This window comes from Acinonyx jubatus, chromosome B4 (genome assembly GCF_027475565.1).
Source record: "Acinonyx jubatus isolate Ajub_Pintada_27869175 chromosome B4, VMU_Ajub_asm_v1.0, whole genome shotgun sequence".
Taxonomy (NCBI): Eukaryota; Metazoa; Chordata; class Mammalia; order Carnivora; family Felidae; genus Acinonyx; species Acinonyx jubatus.
Genome location: NC_069387.1, coordinates 12,298,308 through 12,324,335, shown reverse-complemented (window position 1 = coordinate 12,324,335; position 26,028 = coordinate 12,298,308). Strand labels below are relative to the sequence as shown.

The following is a 26,028-nucleotide window of genomic DNA, read 5'->3' as shown; positions in this document are numbered from 1 at the left end:
GTAGACTGATATGTTAATTTCTTATGTGCGGTTCCTATTAACAGGGCTAGGGTGAAAATACCTGCCATGAGACAGTAATGTCAGGTGTTATGGGGGGAGGACTGAGGCAAAAGTGTTGACTCAGAGAGGTAGAAGCAGAGGTAATCCTAAGGGTAAGTGAAAGTTGTTGTAAAGAGAAACAAGAAGTTCATGCCCATAAGCCAAGCATGAGATCAGAGGGACAAGTATATGCCTATAAACAGGAGGTAGGGCAAGGGATCAAGAGCCAAAGGCATTAGAAATATTTTCCTCAAGCAGACTGCAATCATGAAATAATATTTGGGATTCTAAGCTGTGCACAATGCGTCAGAGTAGGAATTCATTTACATTGAGAATTGGACTCATGTGTTAGGGGTGCCTGGCCAGTTTAAGGACACAAAGTCAGGTTAATCTCTTCCAAAAGGTCCCTCCTATCAAACAGGATAGGCCCAGAGTTGCCCATCTGGGTATTCTTGATGGAAATGGAGTTGCTCTCTGGGGTGTGTAGGAATATCTTTTGAGCATCCTTCAATCTGAGCCCTTCCTACTGGGCCAAAGTTGAAACTATTCTTGGAATAGTTCTTGAACTGTTCTACATCATCCTCACTAATCACTTCTTTGGGGGCCCATGTACGATTGCCGCGATGAATCTTTCAGAGTATGGAATAGAGAACAGGTGATAAAATTGGAGGTAGAAATGTATAAATAGGGGAACTGAATATGGGAGGCAACCAGAGTTATGAACTTTATCATTACAAAGGGGTCCAGACTCTATGACAAGGACAGATGAGGAGGGCAGTAGAAGGACAGGCAGGACATCTCCCATCAGAATCATTCACCTTGCTATTTGGTAGTTATTGACTATGGCCTTTATTATAACGTCCCTTGTGATGCTAGAGGGTGTCCTGTAGGCTGAGCAGCCTGAGCTACGACATAGATTTGACCAGTAGCTGGGCTCACAGAGGTTCAGGATAATAGCCGGAAGAGGTGGTGGTAAAGCAATAAATACCACCAAAGGGGGCATTCAGGGAGATGTGTTCAGAGAGCTCTTATATATAAATTCAGAGGTTATTTGTGGACTACTCACTTATCTGTTCATCTTTGCCACCATTAAGGTGTACAAAGAGTGTCAGCTCCACAGCCTCCTCTGGAAATTATTATCCTCAATAAATTCTGTAGCTGCCTAAGAATATCTGGGCACTAGAGCATGGTGACTTCCAAACAGTCCCAGGAGAGTCATTAATGCCGATGGTATTTTAGAGCCCATTGTGTCAAAAGACATAAGGTTTTTGAGCACAGTCCTGCCCTGACCTCCCCTGAATGGAGGATGTGGGGGTTACAGGATCCATTCAGGGGCCACGGCCCTTCTCCCTCAGCAGCAACTTGGTAAAGTTGAGTGATGGCTCAACTTGGCCTTGCTTCAACAACCCTCCCATCTCCAAAGGTCAGTAACATCACCCTCTGAGCAAACGAAGACATGGCACGATTATGTAACTTGCCCACAGTCCCACAGCTATGAGCTGAGGACCTAGAATTTGAACCCATTTCTGCCTTCCTTCAAAGTGCATGATCTTACCAACTAAGCTAGCACCGCCTCAAGATAGAAAGCCCAGCTATGCTAGAAATCAATATAAATCCAGTTATTTCCAGTAAACAGGTATTTCTTGAAGTGCCTGGAAAAAGAGTTTTTGTTGTTGTTGCTTCTTTGTTTTTATTTTTCATCAATGGCCAAACCTGCTTTTGGTAACGAAACGATGACTTTTTCAAAGTGGCTGGCTTTATCCTCACTCAAGGCTCATTCCAGGACGTAGGAGACATGAGAACACCAATAAATGTGTCAAAATAATCATTTAAATCAGAGAAAGAATTAGTCTCAGTAGGAAGCTGGAATCCCAGAATCTTTAAAATTAATATAACCATGTTATAGAAATTTGGAAAACAGAGAAAATGAAAGCATACATAAATCCACCTCTGCCACAATCATTGTTACCATTTCATACAACTTTTACACATATTTTATATGCATATTCAAATTTTGTAATAATTGTGTGCATATTTTATACCCTGCATAATTAACATACAACGTTATATTAGTTTCCAGGTGTACGATAGACTGATTCAACAATTCTATACATTACTCAGTCCTCGTAAAGGGAGCTCTTAACCCCCTTCACTTTTCTCATCCATCCCTCCACCCACCTCCCCTCTGGAAACCCTCAGTTTGTTCTACTACATTCTCTGGTTTGTCTCTTTTTTGTTGTTCATTTGTTTTGTTTCTTAGATTCCACGTGAGTGGAATCATATGGTATTTGTCTTTCTCGGACTGACTTCTTTCACTTAGCATCATACCTTCTAGCTCCATCCATGCTGCTGCAAATGGCAAGATCTCATTCTTTTTTATAGCTGAGTAGTATTTATTGTGTATACGTACCACATCTTCTTTATCCATTCACCTATTGATGGACGCGTGGGCTGCTTCTATAATTTGGCTATTGTAAATAATGCAATAAACATAGAGGTACAAATACCTTTTCAAATTAGTGTTTTGTGATTCTTAAGGGAAGTACCTAGTAGTGGAATTGCTGGATCACATGGTAATTTTCTTTTTTTCTTTTTTTATATTTTATTTGTTTTTGAGAGAGAGAGAGAGCATGAGCAGGGGAGGGGCAGAGAGAGAGAGAAGGGGAGAGAGAGTCTAAAGTGGGCTCTGTGCTGACAGCAGTAAGCCTGATGGAGGGCTCAAACTCATGAACCATGAGATCATGACCTACGCCAAAGTCAGATGCTCAACCAACTGAGCCACCCAGGTGCCCTGGTAATTCTATTTTTCATTTTTTGAGGAACCTCCATATTGTTTTCCACCGTGGCTCTACCCTGCATTTCCAGGATCCTGCCTTTTTTTCTTTAATATTTCATCATATGCACTTTTCCATTTTGATTAATAACCTTCTTAACTATTTAGTTAGCTTTGTAACATTTCATGAAGCAGTCTATAACAAAATTTGCCCAAATCATTTCCTGCTGTTGGATATTTAGGCCATTGCAAGTTTTTGCTATTATAAATTATTCTGCAGTGAACATCTTTATGCAAATAAAATTTTATTGGCATAGAGTGTTTAGATTCTTTACTTCTTCTTATATTCACTACCACTCTATGCCACTTAAGCATCACATTCCTCAATTAATAGGTTAACATGTTAGCCAGTCTCCCCTTCTTCCAATCTATCCTAACGCTAAGAGATTAAATTCCCTAAAATACCATTTTCATCATGTCACTTTCTTATTTAAGAATCTGTATTTGCCTGTCTTCCATGTGGTGTGATTGGAATACTGTATTATAACCCCTTACAGACCAAAACGTGAAGCGTGTTGGGCCCCCAAAGGCTAACCAGAAGAAACCAGGAAATTAACTGGAGACGATGGAACTAGATTCACGATGTATCAACACAGGAACAATACTGGGTCCCTAAACGCATGTCAGTGTCCACTGCAGCGAGGAAAACTCGGGTCCAGTTAAAGTTGGACCCACTCAGAAGATCTTACTCAGTAAGGACACGGCACTGATGGTCACCGAGGAGTGGTAACACACACAGTCAAGTGGAACCAGAAATCAAAGTTCAAGAGAAGTTTATCCAGGTTGAACAAGACTTAGTGGAGTGAGCAGCGTCAGACACCCTGGGGCATAGGAACCAGCATACATTGGGCAGGGGATCAGAGCCCAGCCAAATAGGTCTTGGTTTGTGGCATGGTTCCAGAAGTACCAGATTACTAGAGTGCAAACAAGGAGCCAGGGGAGAATCCCAGTTGTGTAAACCGGGTCCTTGTAAGGGACGGTAGGGAAGGCTGTGTCTGCAAGAAGCAGGCAGACTTGTGGGCAATCAGGTTTGGGTGGGGGGAGCAGAATCACCGCATTAGATGTCTGGTTGACAGCAGCAGACTGCGTCTGGAACTAGGGGACCTGGGTTCTTAACGTACCACCCGTGGACTGAGAAAATCTATTACCAGACTGTGAAGACTTAGCCTGCCGTGGCAAGCGCCGACCATCCACAGCTGGCAGAGACTGACCTCCAGAAAGCGACTCCAACCGAAACCCAAATTAGTAAAAACACATACCTGTGTACAGATAACTGATGCATATGTATGGTACAAGCCGCTAACCTTTTAGCACTCCTCTCTTTTGGCCTGAAGGCATTATCGTTGTTTAAGAGGCACTACAATGCCCTATCCACTTCACGTCAACAACACCTTAACATAAACTGCCTATTTTTCCACACATTAAGAATGAGCTGGAAGCCGATTTGGGTTGAGGGCAAGGAGGCAAGAGGAATTCAGAGCTGGAACTGGACTATTAGCCATTGTATTGGCCAGAGCGGTTCCCCAAAGAAGCAGAACAGCAGCCTAAATAAATACACAGAGAGATTTATTTTCAGGAAATGGCTCATGGAGGCTGGCAAGTCCAAAAGCTGCAGACAGGCCAACAGGCTGGACCCCGGGAAGAGCTGATGCTGCAGTCGATGCAAAGGCAGCCTGGAGGCAGAATTTGGGGAACCTCAGCCAGTCTCCCTTAAGGCCCTCATCTGATTGGATGAGGCCCAAACATTACAGAGGGTACCTGCTTTACTCAAAACTCTGCTGACTTAAATGCTAGTCTCACGGAACAAACCACCTCTAAACTGGTGCTGGAACAAACGACTGGGTGCCATGGCCCGGCCGATCTAAAATGAATTGTTACAGCCCCTGAAACAAATCCAGGCCACTCAACTCCTGAGTATGGGAGAAAGATAAATGCATCTCCTCCCAATTATTCCAACATTATGTGACCAGCCCCCAATTTCTCATTCTTATGTTTAAGTACTTATTTCTCATGGATCCTAAATACAACCCTCCTCTTGCGGAGTCTGGTCAGCTCTGCCTCTTTCTTGCTCGCTAGCACTCATCCCTGGATCATGGCCACTCCTGCTGCCACGAATCCCAATTTCTCGGCCTATGCAGACCCCTCACTTCCTTCAAGAACAAGTTCACGACAGTGCTTCTCTCCCAGGATTTCTGTCACATGTGCGCTCAGACCTCAGGTGGCATTTCCCCTCTGACTAAATCTGAAAGAAAAGATATAATCAGGCATCAAAAAAAAAAAAAAGCCATGGAAGAATGGAATATGGAGCTAGGATTGTTCCCTCTACATATTAGCTAATCTGAAAGGCTAGCTGCGCAAGGAAATGCATTTGAGAGAGCCATTCTCCACCTCTTCATGACACGGCAGCATCTTTCCAAGGTCAACAACACTTACGTACAGCTGAGTCCTGCTTCCTTTAAACTCTTCAGTGTTGTATCCGCCAAATTAAGAACAGGTAATAATATAGAGTTGATTTTTTTACCGAGGGAAAATTTAACTTGCCGTTGAACATATAGATCTTAAGTGCGTGATGAAATGAGCTCCCATGAATCCACACACATGTGTAGACACCCCTTCTGTCACTACAGCTCTTTCCTCATGGACTTGGCTTGTTAAATATCCTCTCTTTTCTTTCTCTTTCTTTTTTGCAAATAATAGACTGGGGCGCCTGGCTGGCTCATGAAGTAGAGCATGTGACTCAATCTGGCAGTCAGGACTCCATGTTGGGTGTAGTTTACTTAAATGGACAAAACAAAACTATATTTTATATATATAAATATACATGACATATACATAAAACTATATTTGGACAATATTTTATGACCTATATATAAAAGTATATAATATACATAAATACATGTGATATATATTTATATTTATGTATTTGTTATATTTATATGTATTTATATGTATATATTTATATTTATTATATTTATTTATATGTATATATTATACTGTTTATTATATTTATATATATACTTATAAATACATGACATTCTTTTTTTTGATCTGCAGTCAAGACTCCATGTTGAGTGTAATTTACTTAAAAAAAAACAAAACTCTCTCTCTCTCTCTCTCTCTCTCTCTCTATATATATATATATATATGAGACATTCTTTCTTGGAGCAGTTTTAGGTTTACAGAAAAATGAGCAGAAAGCACACAATTCCTAGATACCTTCTCTTCCCCACCTGGTTTCCCCCCATTATTAACATCCTGCATTGGTAGAGTGCATTTGCCAGAACTGATGAGCCAATATTGATACATTATGATTATCTGAAGTCCAAATGTACAGTCGGGCTCACACTTTGTGTTGTATATTCTGTGGGTTTTGACAAATGTATGATGGCATGTATCCACCGTTACAGTATCATAGTTTCACTGTCCTAAGAATCCCTTGTGTTCCACCTCTTCCTCCCTCCCTCCCACCTTCTGGTCCCTGGAAACAACTGGTATTGTTCTCTCCATAGTTTTGCCTTTCCAAGACTGTTGCATGTTTGGAATCACTCACCGTGAAGCTTTTTCAGACTGGCTTCTTTCAGTTTTCAGTCTTTCAGTCTTTCAGATTGGCAACATACAGTTACATTTCCTCCATGTCTTTTCATGGCTTGATAGCTCATGAGTTTTTCATCGCTGACTAATATTCCATTATCTGGACGTACCACAGTCTATTTATCCATTCCCTCGGTGAAGGACATCTTGTTTGCCTCCAAGTTTTGGCAATGTTGAATAAAGCTGCTATAAACATTTGCGTGCAGATTTTTGTGTGAATGGTAAATTTTCAACTCATTTGAGAAAATACCAAGGAACATGACTTGCTGAATCATATGGTAAGGTTTTGTAAAAAATACAAACCAAACAAGCAAACAAAAACAAAAAGCAAAAAAGAGCTGCTAAATTGTCTTCCAAACTCACCGTATTGTTTTGTTTTCCCCCCAACAATGAATGAGTTCCCCTTGCTCCACATACTCAGTAGCATTTGGTGTTGTCAGTGTTTTGGATTTTGGCCATTCTAACAGATGTATAGTAGTATCGTATCTTGTTGTTGTCTTAATTTGCAGTTCTTTTCTATATATGATGTTCAACACCTCTTCATATAATCATTGGCCATTTCTATATCTTCTTTGGTAACGTGACTGTTCAGATCTTTTGTTCATTAAAAAAAAATTGAGTTGTTTTCTTATTGTTGACTTTTAAGAGTTTTTTATATATTGTGGATATCAGTCCATTATCAGATATATACTTTGCAAAGATTTGCCTCTCAATTTCTGGATTATTTCATTCCCTGAACAGTGTCCTTTGCAGAGCAGAAGTTTTTAAAATTTTAATGAAGTCCCACTTATCAGTTTTTTCTTTCATGGATCATGCTTTTGATGCTTTATCTGAAAAGTCATCACCAAAACCAAAGTCACTTAGACTTTCTATTTTATCTTCTAGGAGTTTTGTATATTCAGGCTTATGTTTATTTTGAGTTACTTTTTGTGAAAGCTGTAGAGATTCATTTTTTTGCATGTGGATATCCAGCTGTTCCAGCACCATTTGGTGAAAAGACTATTATTTTTCCATTAAGTTGCCTTTTGCTCCTTTATGGAAGAGGACTTGACTATTTTTGTGTGGGTCTATATCTGGGCTCTCTATTCTTGGATTAGGATTGCATTCGATCTATAAATCAAGTTAGAAAGAATTGACCTCTTGACATATTGAGCCTTCCTACCCATGTGCATGGAATATCTCTCCATAACTTAGATCTGCTTTGGTCTCTATCTCAATGTTGGTGTTAATGTAAATGCTATTAAGTTTTTAATTTCAAATTCCACTTGCTTGTTGCTGGTACATAAAGAGGCAATTGACTTTTGTCAGGTAACCTTGCATCCTGCAACCTTGCTATGACCAATTGCAAGGTATCTTTTTGTTGTTGTTGATTCTTTGGGATTTTCTACAAAGACGGTCATGTCATCTGCAAACAAAGACTATTTTATTTCTTCCTTCTTAGTCTGTTTATGTTTTCCCCCTTTTCTTGTCTTATTTCATTAGATATGACTTCAAGCATGACGTTGAATAGGAGTGTTGAGACAGTACATTCCGGTCACGTTGCCAATCAAGTGGGAAAGTACTTTGTTTCTCATCATTAAGTATGATGTTAACTGTAGGTTTTTTTAAATAGACATTTCTTTATCAACTTAAGGAAATTCCCCCCCATTCCTAGTTTTTTGAGAGTTTATACCATGAATAAGGGTCAGATTTTGTCAATTTATTTTTCCGAAACTATTGATATGATCATATGATTTTTCTTCTTTAGCCTATTGATGTGATGGATTACATTAATTGATTTCAAATGTTTAACTAGCCTTGTATAATTGGAACAAATCCCACTTGGTTGTGGTGTATAATTTTTTATGCATTGTTTTCTTTGATTTGCTAATATTTTGTCAAGGAGGAATTGATTTTTGAGCAGCAGTGAAACACATTATTTTATAAAAATCCACACGGGTTTGTGCAGAAAAAAAATTTTTTTACATCCTTTGCATAGCAGAATGATTAAATAGTCATGCTAATTGGGACTATAGATTCAAGAATATAAAGTAACAGGACTGGGTTAAAAAATGACATCTAGATATCTTTTGTATTTGTCTCCTCTCCCCATCTGCGGTCTCTCTCTCCAGTTGTGATACCCTACCCTGCACTTTCTACAGCTCCAAATCACACTACCTTTTAGGAAAGCACGGAAGGATTTCCAGTTTTTCATGGTAGATTAAACTAAAGATCAAATTAAAGTATTTTTACCTGCTGACTCCTGAAACCAAACAAAAATGATAGTAAAGAATTTAAAAATGCAAAACCACAAAAAGGGACAAAGAGAGACAGAGAGAGAGAGAGAAAGAGAGAGGGAAAAGGAAGGAAACAACAGATAAGTGTTATCAATGAAATTTTGGAAAATGGAAAACAGATGGTGGAATGGAGATTTTCCTAGCAGACAGGAGAAAGCTTAAGAAAACCCAGCCAGGCTTGTCGGCAATAGCATGCCAACAGGAAGCAATCTGATTCACCTAAAAGAACCCTGGGAAGGCCTGGACAGTAGAGGCACCAAATAAGACAAAAAGTGGATGTGACAATGGGATTAAAGTGTCTATAGACAGTCTCTCCCATGCTTCAAAAAGTTGGGTACCCTTTACCAGCCCACAGAAAGGGTGAGAAGTTTAACCCTACACTCTGGACACAGACACTAAACATTGTAGAGGAAGGCGGTGAAGAACTGTCCCTGAAACAGTTTTGCAATAAAGTCTGCACGGTAAATGGTATCATCCAAGGTCCCCTTTCCCACTGTCATCTCCCAAGCTTCTGCCACCAACCACCACTGCACCACACCAGCACTCCTCACCCACCCCTATTCTCCTGGAGAAACGTGCAGAAACATTTGCATTTGGTGGTTGTCCAATAAAACAACTTTGTGCCTGTCAATTATCCTACAGTGAAGCCCGCCAGACAACAAGCCCTATTCATACACATTAAACTTTTAATTATTTTTTTAATCTCTTATTTCTATAGGTAAAAGGACAGCCCATGATCACTAGTTGAGGATCTCCTCTAATGTTCTTTTCCAAGATTGCTTTGAATATCTTAGGTCCTTTGCAATTCTACCTAAATATAATTGGCTACTCAATTTCTACACACACACACACACACACACACACACAGCCTGGTGGGACTGAAATCAATTTGGGGAAGAGTAATATATTGGCAATATTGGGTCTTCCAATTCTTCAGCATGGTATCTGCCTGCATTTCTTGAGATATTTTCGTTTGTTTGCTTTTTTTTTTTTTTTTTTCTCAAAGGTATTTTGTAGTTTCCAGGATAGGCGTCTTGGATATCTTGTGCTAAATTCTTCCTAAATGTTGTAAATTTGACATTACTGTAAATGGAATTTAAAATTTTCATTTCCGGGGCAACTGGGTGGCTGAGTTGGGTGAGTGTTCGACTCTTGATTTCGGCTCGGGTCATGATCTCACATTCCGAAAGTTTGAGCCCCGCTTTTGGCTCTGCGCTGACAGTGTGGAGCCTGCTTGGGATTCTCTCTCTCCCTCTCTCTCTATCTCTCTCTGCCTCTCTCCTGATCACTCTCTCCTCTCTCTCAAAAATAAATAAACCTTAAAAAATTTGTTTTAATTTCATTTCCAATTGTTTGCTGCTAGTATATAAAATTAAAATTGATTTTTGTATATTAAATTTATATATATAATATATATATATATAAATTATATTGTAACCTTGCTAAATTCTTATCTTTTTTTGAGGATTCCTTAGGATTGTCTACGTAAACAGTCTACAGTTTAGACTGATACACCTGTGTAACCCACACTCCATCAAGATGTAGAACATCTACGTACCCCAGAAATACCCCCAGTATCCCTTACCAGTTAATCCCAGCACTGTCAGAGGCAGTAACTGTTCTGAGTTTTTTCCATCATAGATTAGTTCTCCCTCCTCTAAAACTTCATATAAATGGAATCATGCATTATGTACTCTAATTTTGTTCACTCAGCATAATGTTCTATGTAATTGACCCATACTGTTACATGTATAAATAGCACATTTTGGGGCACCCATGTTGCTAAGTCAGTTAAGCATCCAACCTCAGCTCAGGTCAAGATCTGCTAGTTCATGAGTTCGAGCCTCACATTGGGCTTTCTGCTGTCAGTGCAGAGCCCACTTCAGATCCTCTGGTCCCCCCCCCCCCCCGCCCCTCCCCTGCTTGCACTCTCTCTCAAAAGTAAACATAAATTTTTTTTTAAATAGTACATTTTGATTACTGAGTAACACTACATTATATGATTATATAAAAAATTTTTTTAAATTAATTTATTTATTTTGAGGGCGAGAGTACAAGTGGGGAAGGGGCAGAGAGAGAGAGGCAGAGAGAAAGAATCGTAAGCAGGCTGAGCACTGTCAGCACAGAGCCCAAAGCGGGGCTCGAACTCACTTGAACTGTGAGATCATGACCTGAGCCAAAGTCAGATGCTTAACCGACTGAGCCACCCAGGGGCCCCTAAATCAAAATTTTTAAATCCATTTTCCTACTGATAGATATTTTGTTCCAGATTTTGGCTATTAGGAAGACAGCTGCTGTAAGTATTCCCATCCAAGTATCCACATGGGCATACATTTTCATTTCTCTTGGGTACATACCTAGGATAGGGACTGCTAGCTTCAAGGAAGGGTAAGTTTATAAGAAACTACCAAAGCTTTCCCAAAGTGATTTTGTAATTTTACATTACACTAGCAATTTATGAGCATTCTGGTGGCTTCGTATCCTGCTCTCGACATTTCTATCATCCTTTTGTATTTATTTTAGCCATTCTAATGATATCTTGTGGGTTTTCTTCCTGAGTGGGTATTTGTTTATTTTGGAAACAATCTCAAACTTACAGAAAAGTTGTGGGTACAGTGCAAAGTACTTCCACCCTCCCAAACCAGCTGAGAGAAGTTGCTAACATCCTGTTAATACTTTAGCGTCTATTTCCTAAAGATAAGGATATTCTCCTGCATAATCACAACGCCATGATCAAAGTGAGGAAATTAACATTAACACCTTACTACCATTTAATCCTTCTACCTCATTTAAGTTTCACCAATTGCTCTAGTAACAATCTTAATAGCAAAAGGAGCCGGACCAGGCTAATACATTGCATTTATTTGTCACTTTTCTTTTGTTTTCTTCTATCTGGAATAGTTCCTTGGTCTTTTCGTGACCTTGACAATTCTAAAGATTAACAGAACATTATTTTGTACTATGTCCTTCAATTTGTCTGATGTTTCTTTGTGATTAGACTCAGCTTATGAATCTTTGGCAGGAGTTCTCACAGAAGCGATGTTTTGTGTGTTCTTCTCATTGTGTTCTAGAAGGTGGTTCTGATTTCAATTTGTCCTGTTACTAGTGATGTTGTCTTGGCTCATTTGGTTAAGAGGGTGTCTGCCAGGCTTCTCCACTATCAAGTTACTTTTTCCCTTTGTAATCAATAAGTGCTTTACAAGGGGTAATTTAAGACTATGTAGGTGTGTTTATCATCTAACTTGCAATTTATTCACATATTTACTTAGAGTGGATGTGGACTCATGGATTCTTGTTTTATTCAGTGGCTTACAGTTTGTTACCATTATTTACTTTGAAGTCATATTCTTCCAGATTTCACCAGTGAAAGCCCAGTCAAGCCAGATTCTGCAGCCTTTGACAGATCCCCATCATTCCTTGGAGACTTCCTTACTTTGGGGCACAAAATGTTCCAGGCTTATCCTGTACATTCCCTACCCCAGTCCTCAAGTCAGTCACTTCTTCAAAAAGCCATTCAGACATTTACATTGAGAAAGGTTTTCAGAAATCAAGATTGGACCTCTAAATATGCTCTTGGTTGATGCTTTCAAACCTTGTCAGTGGTCACAGCTAGAAATCATATGGTTGTGTGCATCTATGGATATCTATGGATATCCACATAAATAGATTCACAGACATAAACACAGGTATGTATGTATATACATACATACGCATATTACATCCATATTTATGTATTACTTATATGGGTAATTCCAACACCACTGGTTCATTCTTGCTTCTACATTTGTAACTCCCTTCTCTGACAATAAGAAAACGAGCCGCCATTATCATTAATGTACATTTTTCCTGTTTGTTTTCTATTTGTCCACTTCATTCTTTTTTCCTCCCTTCTTGCCTTCTTTTGGGTGATCTGAATACTTTATAGCATTCCATTTTGATTTCTCTGTTGACTTTTTAACTGTATATCTTTCATAATTTTGGTGGTTACTCCAAAGCCTTCGATATGCCTCTTTAACTTATCCCAAGCTACTTAGAGTTTATATTGTTCTACTTCACATAAAATACAGTAACCTTCTAATATTATAGTTTTATTTACCCTTCTCCCAACTTTGGGAGATTTTTGCCATATCTATTACATCTACTTATGTTACAAACCCAATACAGTGTTATAGGTTGTATTGTACAATCACGTGATTTTTTCAAGAAATTAAGAAAATGTGTACGTGGCACAGCTGGCTGGCTCAGTTGGTGGAGCACGCGACTCTTGATCTCAGGGTTTTGTGTTCGAGCCCCACTTTGGGTATAGAGATTACTTAAAAATAAAATCTAAAAAAAAAAAGGGAAGAAACTGTGTACCTTCCCTTATATTCATCCAAATATTTACTACTTCCCGTGCTTTTCATTCTTCCCCTTGCGTCCAGGTTATTGTCTGGTGTGATTCATCTCCCACTGGAAGAATTTCTTCAGTCCTTCTTATAGCACAACATACACATTCTTAGCGTTCGTCTGCCTGAAAATATCTTTATTTTTCTTCATTTTTGAAAGACAATTTTGCGGCATATAGAATGCTGGGTTGACAGTTCTACTTATTTCGGCACTTAAAGGTATTATTCAGTTGTTGTCATGGGTTGGGTTTCCGAGGAGGTAGGCTCTGAGCTGAAATTTAGCCAGCAGAATGCTTCCTAAGGAGTCCCCTGGGTATCAAAACCTGTAGGAAGGAGAAGGAAGCGAGAGTAGTCAGAAGGAAAAACTGAGCTGTGATGCACATCCTCTGACAGCCTTGACCGATGCCCCGGGGGAGCTAGAGCAAGAATGGCCCTTCAGATTTGTCTTGCACTGGGCCAAGATGGTCAGCCCGGGCACTGATCGATCAATCGCTGGCTATAGGTTTCCCAGGAAAAAGCAAGATCTTAAGTGAGTCAGTGCTCTACAGTTGAGGCAGTCTTGAAAGGGGCTGAAAACTGAAGGTACTCCGCTGACGACACTCCTCTCAACTGGGGCAATCCTTCCACTGATGTGATCTGGGTGTGCTGCTTCTGATGAGAAGTCTGCCATCATTTGTCTTATTGTTTCTCTCCAAGTGATACACAGGCTTTTTTTTTTCTCCAGGCTCTTGTCTCTTTATCTTTGGATTCCATCAGTCTGTCGTGTGCCTAATGTTATTTGTTGTTTTTTGTTTGGTTGGTTTTGTATTTATTCTGCTTGCGGTTCACTCACCTTGGACCCATTAGTGTTTTTACTAAATCGGTAAGTTTTCAGCCATTATTTCTTCCAAATTTTTTCTTCCAAATTTTTTCTTCCCTATTCTCTTGGTTCCTTCTAATATTCCAAATCACATGTATCAGATTGCTTATATATCAGAAACTATAGCTCTCTAAGAATCTACTCGCATTTCTTCTTTTCTCCCTTTTCTTGAATTTGGATAATTCCCATTTACCTGCTTTCAAATTCATGGACTCTTGTGCAATCTCCGATATGCCATTAAGCAAAGCTTGTAAATGTTTCATTTTGGTTGCCGTTATTTTCCACCTAGAATTTTCATTTGAGTCAGCTATAGACTGAATGTTTGTGTCTCTCCCCCCACTCACATGTTGAAAACTTAACCCCAAATGTGACGGTGTTAGGAGGTGGTGCCTCTGGGAGGTAACGAGGTCATGAGGTGGAGTCTCTGTGAATGGGATTAGTGCCCCCATTAGTGCCCCTCTTGTAAAAGAGGCCCCGGAGAGTGCCCTTATTCCTTCTGCCATGAGAGTACACAGTGAGAAGATGGCCACCTAGGAACCAGTTAGCAGAACGTCACCAAAGACCAAATCTGTTGGTGCCTTGATCTTGGACTTCCCAGACTTCCAAAACTGTGAGAAATCAATGTTTACTGAAGCCACTCAGTCTATGGTGTTTTTGTTACAGCAGCCTAAACAGAGTAAAATGGGAGCTTTTCATTCCTTCTATTTTGCTGCTGTTTCTCCATCTGTTCATTCATTAAGACCACGTTTTCCTATAAGTCTTTGAGCATATCTATAATAGCTGCTTTAAAGTTTCTGTCTACTAAGGACCACTGAAGGTTCGGTTTTCTCTGATTGTTTTTTCCTTCTTCTTGCATATGGGTCATATTTTCCTATCTCTTTGTACATTTGGGCATTTTTACTGTATACTAGACATTAAGAATTATACATTGTAGACATTTGTGATTCTGTTATATTGCTCAGAAGAGTGTGATTTTTCTTCTAGTAAGGAATTAAATTGGCTAGACTCAAACTCCTAGGTCTGTCTCTTCTGTTTTGGGTGTAAGCTGAAATCTCTGCTCAATTCTTCCTGTCCCTAATGGTCACTTTTTCTCTGGTCTCTCCCACTGATGCATATTTCAGTGGCTGGACATGAATTTGAGAAGAGTTTATAGGCAAATTTGGGGTGTACCACCTCCATGACCTCCTCTTTTCTAGGATTCCCCTTCTAGCTGCCCAGCTGCTCTTCCAGTCCTGAATCCTATACTCTGACACTAGTATTCAGTAATTCAGCTGAATTATTCAGTAATACAACTTCATTCTGAGCCACCTAATGGATTGGTGAACAACTCTGAACATAAACTGCAAAGCCAAAAATCACATTTGTGTAGTTCCCATATTTTAAGGGCAGACCCCTCTCCAATATCCACCTGGTTTTAGTTCCTGCTGAATGTCTTCAGATAGTTGGTTTTTAAAATTCCCATCCAGACTCTATCATGCTCGCCTGTAGGAAGATTATCCTGACCAAGCTACCCTGCCATTACTAGAAGTCAAATTTCCTCCATATTACCATTGTGCTCCATACTGAAATCATATCTAAATCCTGATTTGTCTTATGTCAGTGCTGTAATTCATTTCCCTTGCATCAGTGCTATGCTTAGGAAGGGTCCAGAAAGCAGAAGTTCCTCTTTGCAGTCTAGCTATAAATGACTTTAATACAGGGAATTGGTGGCTTATCCCCACCCCCACCCCCCAAAAAAATGTCTCTAGGAGTATCACACCTGTTCACAATTCTGGCTGCAACTGACTGAAGAATAATGATCTCTCCATCATTTTGTCTCAAGGATGCCTTTCATGAATACGCTCTAGGCTGAAACCATACAATAAAGAGGAATGTAGCACCTGGCTTCTCTCCAAAGCAAAGGAGACCATAGAAGGGGTGGTGGTAATGCCAAGCTGACCAAAGATAATCCAACACGGGGCATATGACCCGAATTATCCAAAAGCACGGGAGGGGCAGAGAGCTTTGGAGCTTCTGGAAAAAAATTTATTTGCTGATAAACAAAAACGAAAACAAGACCACACACACACACACACACACACACACACACAGACTCACCAGAAGAACAATGCCTCTTCTTACATTGGATTTTTTTTCATGTGACTGTTGTAATAGAAGCATTGATCTCGTGATCATGATGAGAAGCCAACTGAGATGGAAGCAAACATGGTGTCCGAAGCCTGTCCAGTCTGGACTTCCTGTTGTGAGAATCAGTGGTATTATTTAAGTCATTTTCAATTGGTTTATTTTGTTACTTTCCACAGACACAGTACCTTATTTAGAACATAGAAGTAAATCCCAGAAGAAACCATTTAAAGGGGGGGAAGTGGTAGCCTTTAAGGAGTAAGACTGGAGGTCATGAGACGTGGTACCGTGCACATTGGTTTTTGTTCTATGCCTTGTGCTATTTTACATCGTAAAGAAGATATATACACTACTCGGATAAAAAATTAATTAGAAAAGAGTCAGTCTGACAACTCCTCTCCATCTCCACATCACAGTTTTCTTGATTAACTCTGATCCTAGCACAAAAGGAAATGGCGGCTAAATTCAACAGTTCTCCCTTGCTCTTTTAAACTTTTTTTTTTTTTCCTTTTGAGAGAGAGAGAGAGCTGGAGAGGGACAGAGACAGAGGGGGAGAGAGAATCTTAAGCAGGGCTTAAGAGGGTCTCACAACTGTGATTACATGACCTGAGCCGAAATCAAGAGTCAGATGCTTGGGGCGCCTGGGTGGCTCAGTCAGTTAAGCCTCTGACTCTTGATCTTGGCTCAGGTCATGATCTCACAGTTGTGGGATGAAACCCCGTGTTGGGCTCTACACTGATAGCATAGTGCCTGCTTGGAATTCTCTCTCTCCTCTCTCTCTGCCCCTCCCCTGCACACATGTGCTCTCTCTGTCTCTCTCTCTCAGAATAAATTTAAACAAAAAAGAAAAAAGAAGAGTTGGATGCCTAACCTACTGAGCCACCCAGGCACCCCTCTTCCTTGCTCTCATTTCAGGCAATCATAAATTCTAGCTGCCTACTGAAGAGCATCCTGAGTGAACGAGATCCTCATACCCCTCAATCTACAATTTGTCACCAAAATAATTGTTCTGAAGGACAAATATGATCACGTACCTCTCCTGCTTACAATCCCTAATCGGCTTCATATTGCCTCTACAGGCTAAAATCCAAATCCCGTAATATGGCATCCAAGACTCTTGCTGATCTGGCCCCTAAAACTCTCTCATGTATATATTCTAGCTATTTTTGAATCTTGCTTTTCTCCACACTCAGATCTCCATTCTGTTGGCATTTCTTTGATTTGAACACCCTTCCTAAAGAATCCACTTTCAGTTACCTGTTCTGTAAAGATCTCTTTCTCCTCTAGTTCTCCTACAGTCTCTTCTTCGACATGTGTTGCAAGTGCCTATAGCCTCCATCAGCACAAATTATATTACAACTCAAAAACCACTTACTAGAAAGTCTAAAATCCAGAAATATCTTAAAAGGGAAATATTTTTGGGAAACCCATTTGGTGACAGAACCTGAATTGAACTATTTATATTTATAATCTCAATTTAGGGGTGCCTGGGTGGCTCAGTCAGTTGAGCGTCCGACTTCGGCCCAGGTCATGATCTCACGGTTCGTGGGTTTGAGCCCCACGTCAGGCTCTGTGCTGACAGCTCAGAGCCTGGAGCCTGCTGTGAATTCTGTGTCTCCCTCTCTCTCTGCCCCTTCCCTACTCACACTCTGTTACTCTCTGTCTCTCAAAAATAAATAAACATTGAAAAAAAATTTTAAATAATCTCAGTTTAGTCCACGTTAATATTCATTCATTTTGTTGCAGAACTATTCATGGGTTTCATCGCACAGTGAAGCCTCAGACAGCACTGATAATGGTCTGGAACACAGGGTACACACACCTAGAGTATATGCACCATTCCAAAAATGGCTACTGCAGCATTTCTCATCCCAGAAGTTATTCTAGAACTTTTACTACTTATCAAGAGGGGAAATCCACTTCCTCTCCCCCTTGAAAATGGGAGTGCTTTTATGAATAAAAGTGGTGGAAGTGACATGGCTTGACTTCCAAGGCTAGGTCATCAAAGGTGATATGGCCTCTGCCTATTTTCCCTTCTCCCCCAAAATGCTTGCCCTTTGAACTCAGCCACCACGTTGTGAGGAAGCTCAGCCACAGTGAAGCCACCCGAAACTGTTCTAGCCCACAACCCCAGCCAAGGTCTCAACCACCAGCCATTATTAACCGCCAACCAGCATCAACTATCAGACATGAGGGGGTAGTTGACGCCTGTCCTCAGCACTCAAGTGCCCCCCACTGTTGGCTGAATGGAGCAAAGATCAGCTGATGCCAAGCCTTGAATGCCAAGGCTTGATTCATGCCAAGCCATGAATCTAAATGTAGATTCATGAGAAAGACAAACGTTTTTGTTGTTTTAAGGCACAAAATTTTGGGTAATGTTCTACAGCTATAGTGACTGGCCTCTTATCCTATTTACTTTGTAAAAATGTGAAATATTCTGAATTCTAAAACCCATCAAAGGTTTCAGATAAGATCTGCACACTAAAATCATGCTTGTATATCTTTTTCTCTATAGAAATAGAAGTTCTTTGAGGACAAGAACAAAGTTTTCTTTTCGGAGGTACCATTTAAGATAGGGTAGGTCCTCATGGCGTGTCTACTGAATTAATGTTGAATGAATAGATGAATGAACAAATAAAGTAACACAGTTGCAAACAAATGATTATTTTGAGATAGTTTTTCAGTAGACTATTCTTTTATTCAACACAATCCATTGCTCAAAAATAACTTAGAATACCTTATTTTTTATAATTATTTTCAGTTTATGAGCTATACAAAAAGCGCCATCAATTTTCCTATCTTGTTTTTATCCAGAAGTGTTATCTATTATCATTACATGTTTTATCCATCAAGGCATGTTCCAAATAATCCTTGGCTGTTTCCAGAAGTCAAATACATCGTTAAGGATGAAGATTTTCCATCACTGAAGATATTCGAAGTAACCTGACAAAACTCTGAAGGTTATGCCACAACAGGAGATCCCAATGGTTTTGAACAATGCAATGTTCAAATGTAATGCAATCTGAGACAATGACGCACAGATGTAAAGACTGTAGCATCCGTATCGACAACTTTGGGAGGAAAAAAAACCATTAATTTGGAATGTAACTTCTACCTTGCATGACAAAAATAAAAGTGTATTTATCTCACGATCCTATGTCACATGTATGTCATGTCACACGTGTATGTAACTATGTGAGGGAAAGGGAGGAAGGTAGAGAGAAAATCCATAACGTCATAAAGACATGAATAGACAACGTCAATTTATGTTTTAGCGTTCCTATTGGGAATAACCGTTTTACTCTTCCCGGGGAATGTTGTAATGATGAAATAAGTGAGGTACTAGTTTTACAGTTTTGCTGCCAAAATAGGTATCTGATTGGAATTTAATGGATCCTTACTGCCCTGCTTTTTCCTTCTGCCTCACGTTGTGTAAATTGCATAAGCTAGGTTGCATGTAGGTGTGTTTCAGGATAATTCCCATCCAGAGGAAATCTCTGGGAAAGTAAGAGTCACTAGATAAATATAATATTAACCACGGTCTCTCAAAAAATGCCAAGAGGGTGACGAATCCTACAACACACAGCACAGCTTCCTGAAAATCTTTTCTTTCTCCTCTCTGGTATCTCACAGAGCCGGGCAGGCACACTGCCTCCAGACCTCCTTTCCATCTAAAATCCCCCCTTTTCGCTCTTTCCCCTATGACCCCTTCCACACACATACCCCTCTGTTCTTTTTCTGCCTACCACTCTTATCTTCTCTATCTGTTCTTTTCTCACCGTACTGCTTCCTGAGATCAAATGAACTGGCCTTGGCTGCATTTGATTCCCTCTCTCATGCATTAACCTGGTCCTGTGCAATCCTAGGACCAGGGACACAGCACAGGTAAAAAGAAAACTCTCTTTTTCAAGGTGAGGAAGGGGAGAAGGGGCTGTGAATCCTGAAATATGAATTTTTTCCTTGTCATACCAATGTCTTACAAGCAGAATTCCATTTCACTAAATAGCAGTCGTGTGATGAGTGATCTCAACCAGATAAACTGTCAGGACAGCATAAAGTACAACATGACCTGACTATAGACTCTAGATGAACAGTTCAAGGACCACATATTCACTGGGATATACTGCTGCAGGCCCGCTGGGGTCTGGATAACTTGGTATTGATTTAAATGGATGCGTAAACAGTGTCATAAGAAGCTACCTCATCCCTGGAGCTACGTTATTCCTGGGGTCCCTCCCCTTTTACCTGATACCTAAGTACCACTTTTCTAGGTTTAAAAGGGAGTTGAAAGCCCCAGAAACTGCCAAAGACCTGATAATGAAACTCAAGTATCCATTCCTATATCCCTACTCCCTCTCCCTCTCTTTGGACTCTGAACCCCAGAAGAAACACTAGGGATTGGAGGGTAGAGAAACTGCAAAGCAGAAATTCCCATGTATGATAAGGTGGCCAAATAAAATACAGTACACTGGGGGCACCTGGGTGGCTCAGTCGGTTAAGCATCCGATTTCGGCTCGGGTCATGATCTCACGGTTTGTGAGTCTGAGCCCCATGTCAGGCTCTGTACTGACAGCTCAGAGCCTGGAGCCTGTTTCAGATTCTGTGTCTCCCTTTCTCTGCCCCTCCCCTACTCACACTGTCTCTGTCTCTCTCTCTCTCAAAAATAAGTTAAAAATAATTTTAATACGGTACACTGAATTAGGTCTGAATTTCACATAAAGAACAAATAATTACTTAGTATAAATATGTCCCAAATATTGCATGGGGTATCTTACACTTGAAAAAAAAAGTATTCATTCTTTATGTGAAGTTCAGATTTAACTGGGTGGTCCTGTTTGACTTTCCTCTGGAGATCTGGTAACCCTAATTTAGGACAATCAGTGAGGAGAATATCAACCACAAGTGAATATCTTAGGCTTAAAAATGAGAATTCTTAGGGATACACTTTCTCTTGAATTGCCCACTAAAAATGTACCTAAAACATCAGAATATTAAAAAAGGTGGGGGGGTAGGAAAAAAGGAAGTCTCTGAAAACAGCAGGATCAGGCAGAGGCAATCTGGAGTAGTAAGATGCTTAAGTAGCTGGAAATGTTTTGTTGATGTACTAGACATAGAAACCAAGTCAGCTTGTCCTCACAGCGTACACGACGCTGTAGCCAGGTAACAATTTATTTGTCAGCTCAGCTTGCACAGAGGAGTGCACAGCCTTTTCTCCATTTCTGGAAGGGAGATGGGAATTTCAAGGCAAATTGCTTGCGGGAACATTTTTGTTTAAAAATCTGAAAGAAATCTGCATTACCAAACTGAGAAGACAAATAGATCAAAGACACTATGGTAAAAGAGAACCGTGCTGACCTGGAAAACTGAGGGGTGAAGGGTAGGCGTGAACCAAAGTGCTCAAAAGCTCATGATGTTTTTGTCTTGCAAAACGCTAATGTAGACCGAGTGGAAAAGTGAAGACTTTCAGTGATAAACACTGTCTAAACTGGCTTATTCTCACGTGCCTACCTTCAGTCCTGCTCATCCTCTTAAGAAAAGGAAAAGGAGTCTCAGACTAATTCTTCAGAGACTGAAACTATTGCAGCATGGGGGTGGGTCATTACTTTCAAAGCAAACATGGAATATATTTACATCTTATTTAAAAGGTAATTAAAAACAACTTCAATCAAATTAGTAAAAATTAATAGAATTGTATACATAGATTTACATCTTATTTAAAATGTCATTATCAATGACTTCAATGAAATTAGTAAAAATTACTAGAGTTGTATAATGTATTTACATGGATTATTAATTACTAACAATCAAATTATGAAACCAGAAGATGTACCAGATCACTTAAGTTTTATAGCTGACATCCAATTTTACTTGTCTTGCTTTGCTTTTTTAAAAACTACATTTCCCCCAAAAGACAGATCTCATTCAAGCATTCTTCTTTTTTTTTTTTACACAATGTTTTAAAATGTTTGTGTATTTATTTGTTTATTTATTTGAGAGAGAGCAAGAGGGAGGGAGAGGCAGAGAGACAGAGACAGAGAGAATCCCAAGCAGATTCCGTACTGTTATAAATTTTTTTTTAATGTTTATTCATTTTTGAGAGACAGAGAGAGACAGAGCATGAGCAGGGAAGGGGCAGAGACAGAGGGAGACACAGAATCCGAAGCAGGCTCCAGGCTCTGAGCTGTCAGCACGCTCGAACTCACAAACTGTGAGATCGTGACCCGAGCCGAAGTCAGACGCTCAACCGACTGAGCCACCCAGGCGCCCTGATTCCACACTGTTAGTGCAGAGACCCACACAGGGCTCAAACTTACAAACCATGAGATCATGACCTGAGCCAAAACCAAGAGTCAGGTACTTAACCAACTGAGCCACCTAGGCACCCCTCACGCAAGCATTCTTAACAAAGTTTTAACAATCCAGGATTCTGCAGAGGCAATGAAAGACCCTTGGTTGGCCCCATCAGGCTGGACTGGGTCTGTGCTAGTTCAAGACAGCAGCAGCCCAGGAGGTGGGGAGTACAGAACCTCTTCCTGTGCCTGTACAGTGGGGGACTCATGGGGGATGGGCTCAAGGAGATTCAGCCCATGTGACAGCAGAGCTTCCGGGAGAACAGAGCAGGGGAACAAGGAGAGAGAAGCCCTTCAGTGTGTGAAACAGGATGAGGCTCAAGTGAAGGCTTAGACAGCAACAGGTGTCTCCTCTAAGGAAGCCTAAAACTTATGCTATTCACGACTGAAAACTTACGCTGAAATACGACTTAAGAGTTGTGATGGTTAATTTTATGTGTCAACCTGACTGGGACATGGGGAGCTCAAAGTAAATGTTATTTCTGGGTGCATCTGTGAGGGTGTTTGCAACAAGATTAGCAGGTGAGTTGGTGGCCCCAGTAAAGCAGATCGCCCTCCCCAATGTGGGTGAGCATTACCCCAACCATTCAAGGTCCAAAGAAAACAAAAAGGCAGAGGAAGGAGGAATTCTCCCCTTTTGCTTCCTCCCTGCCTACCTGAGCTGGGACATCAGTGCCCTCCTGCCCTTGGACTGAGATGGATACCATTAGCCCATCTGATTCTCTGGCCTTCAGACTCGGACTGAACTACACCACTGGCCTTCCTGGGTGTCAAGCTTGCAGAATCAGATTTTGGGACTCCTTACCACCTGCAATCATGTGAGCCAATTCCCTAAAGGAATCTCTTTATCTATATCTATATCTATATCTATATCTATATCTATATCTATATCTATATCTATATCTATCTCCCATCGATTCTGTTTCTCTGGAGAACCTTGATTAATGGGAGAGTAAAAACAAGGCCATTAAATAATCACAGGGGGAAATAAACTTATTCCCACTCAACCTGGTGATCTCTTCCTGCACACCCCTTCTCCCCAGCCCCTCATCACTCACCTGTCTGAATTCCATTTCCCATTGAGCATTCACTGTTTTAGAAGTGATGGCCCATGTAAAGACAGCAGCTCTTTTGAGGAGCCTGGGTGGCTCAGTCGGTTATTTCTTCTGACTCCGGCTCAGGTCATGATCTCGTGGTTCATGAGTTCAAGCCCCACATCCGGTTCTGCACTGACAGCTCGGAGCCTAGAGCCTGCTTCAGATTCTGTATCTCCCTCTCTCTCTGCCCCTCCCCTGCTCGTGCTCTGTCTCTCTCTCTCTCTCTCAAAGACAAATAAACATTAAAAAATGAAAAAGACAGCAGCTGTTTCTCATTTTAGCAGCTTACCAAACTGTACTCTCACTAAAGGCAGGAGCAGTCTCCCAGAGATCTTGATTTTCTACGGAGCCTAAAACCCAGAAGGGCTTTGCACATAAGGAGGAGTTTCAGGGAATTAACGAATGCAATCTCCAAATTGCTAACATTCAAAAATGCTGATTAGTATTGTATTATTAACCTCAAAAACAAAACAACACCACATCACAGAGAGAGCATCCTGCCTTTCTGGTTCTCTCCCTCAGAGAATGAGGCTGAGCACAAGGTCAGGGGAGTGTAGGGCAAATGGCGGCCTCCTGAGCTATGGGCCTGGCACCCTTTACCAGCCTTAAATTAGCCATAAGAAAATGGATGACAGTCCTGTCAGCATGCCATACACTTTGGTGAAAAGAACAAATGAAATAATATTGAAAAAATACATCTCCCTCTTCTCTACAATTGTTCATTTGATCTTTATCCCAAACCTACTTTGACAAGATTAACCAAACACTGAACGCTGAAGGTACGAGACACGCAAAAGCCTATTAGGTTATCTAGTCCATTTTTTAGGCCACATGTACAGTTACGTGTTCCCTATAGAAATATTTTCGAGAACTTTGTCTGCCCCTTTCCCAGGAGACTTCTCTGGATGTTTTAAAGTCTTTTCCGAGGAGCGTGTTCTAGTTAGGCACATCTTAAGACACCTGACAGTTTTTCTGAAGCTTCTATTTCAATTTGTCTTATTTAAATTTTGCCCCATTGCTCCTACTTAGGCCCTTTTCCTGTCACCATATTGTAGATAGTTTTCATATTCCTTTTTAGGCGTAATTTAACCATGCTTCACACATTAACTTGAGTAGACAGTATATGGTATAAATTACACAAAACAGCGATGTGTGAAGACATTCTGTGGTGAATAAATTAAAGCATTAATTTCAGACATATCAAACTAACACTTTTTAAATTTGTGGTTCCTATAATTTTCAGACCTGTTTCTGAAGTCTCTGCGGCGGGGGAATTAAATGGAAGAGATTAGTCCAAAACTTTTACTTTCAATTCATAGGTTGGAGAGCAGCCATTCCCATGAATATTCAAAAGAGAAAAGATTTTTTTTTTTAAGGATTTAACACAGAGCGGCGCCTGGGTGGCTCTGTCGGTTAAGCGTCCGACTCTTGATTTTGGCTCAGGTCATGATCTCACAGTTGGTGAGTTCGAGCCCCACAGTGGGCTCTATGCTGCCTTGGCCTCTCTCTCCCTCCCCTGTCTGCCCCTCCCCTACTCGTGCTCTCTCTCTCTCTCTCTCTCAAAATAAGTAAATAAACTTTAAAAAAATGTGTTAAAATTTTCTAAAAAAAAAAAAAAAAGAACTTAACACAGAGGGCTTACTCAGATTTAAGGAGATGTTGCCCTTCAGACATAAAGTGAAAAAGACGGGGTTCAGCAACTCACCAGACATCATCACCACCAGCCTGGCAGGTAAGAGAGAACTGAGGGAGAGGGCTTCGTTGCCCACAGAGTGTTTGTGAAACTCGGTACGACGAGCCTGAATGGACTGAAGAAGGGCGCCTGTCTTCGGTATGGAGAGAAGATTGGCACAAAGAACCCAACTCACATTTAACCCCAAACTGTCCCGGCACAGGCTTTCCTGGGCTCCTCGGGTTTCTAGTTTCTACCAATGATACGGAACCGAAGAATGGACCAGGGACTGGCACCAAACCACAGATGCACACAATTCCTCTCGAGGAGTGAGACTCGAGAAGAAGAATCGAGTTGGTCCCTGTTCCCGGTTTTAATTATCACCAGAGTGTTTACCACTTGGGCCGTAGTTTTATTTAGTTTGCTTACTGCCTGTCGCCTCCAGCCCCCACCTAGCAATCTAAGCTCCACGCGGACAGAAACCTCTGGTTGTGCCTTGTTTGCATCTATATCCCCAGTGCCTAGGACACTGCCTGACCCACGGCAGCCAGTTAAGTATCGGATCAAGGAAGTCGCTGATTTGGCACCGATGTCTTCATTCACAGAGTCAGAAAAATAGCACGCATATGTCCCTGCTGAAAAAGCTCCAGCAAAAAAAAAAAAAAAAAAAAAAAAAAAAAAAAAAAAATTGTTCTACTATGGGAAGAAGTTTTTAAAATTCTTGGAGGTAGGCTTTGAGACAGTGTTATTCCTTAAAATATAAACTAGGAAGTATCTCAAATCTGACCAGCCTCAAACTAAA

At 40.6% G+C, this 26,028-nt stretch overlaps 1 protein-coding gene across 4 annotated transcripts in view; it reads right to left on the bottom strand.

The window, feature by feature from the left end:
• PRPF18 (pre-mRNA processing factor 18) overlaps nucleotides 1–26,028 on the bottom strand; it is a 102,870-nt gene that overhangs the window by 65,776 nt on the left and 11,066 nt on the right. For 3 of the 4 annotated variants that reach the window (XM_053225319.1, XM_053225316.1, XM_053225317.1), the window contains exons 3-4: nucleotides 18,944–19,178; nucleotides 16,081–16,220 (exon numbers count right to left, since the gene is read on the bottom strand). The gene's annotated coding sequence lies outside the window, so the exon portion shown is untranslated. The remainder of the gene's footprint in view (nucleotides 1–16,080; nucleotides 16,221–18,943; nucleotides 19,179–26,028) is intronic. The other variant, XM_053225318.1, reaches the window with a different exon arrangement.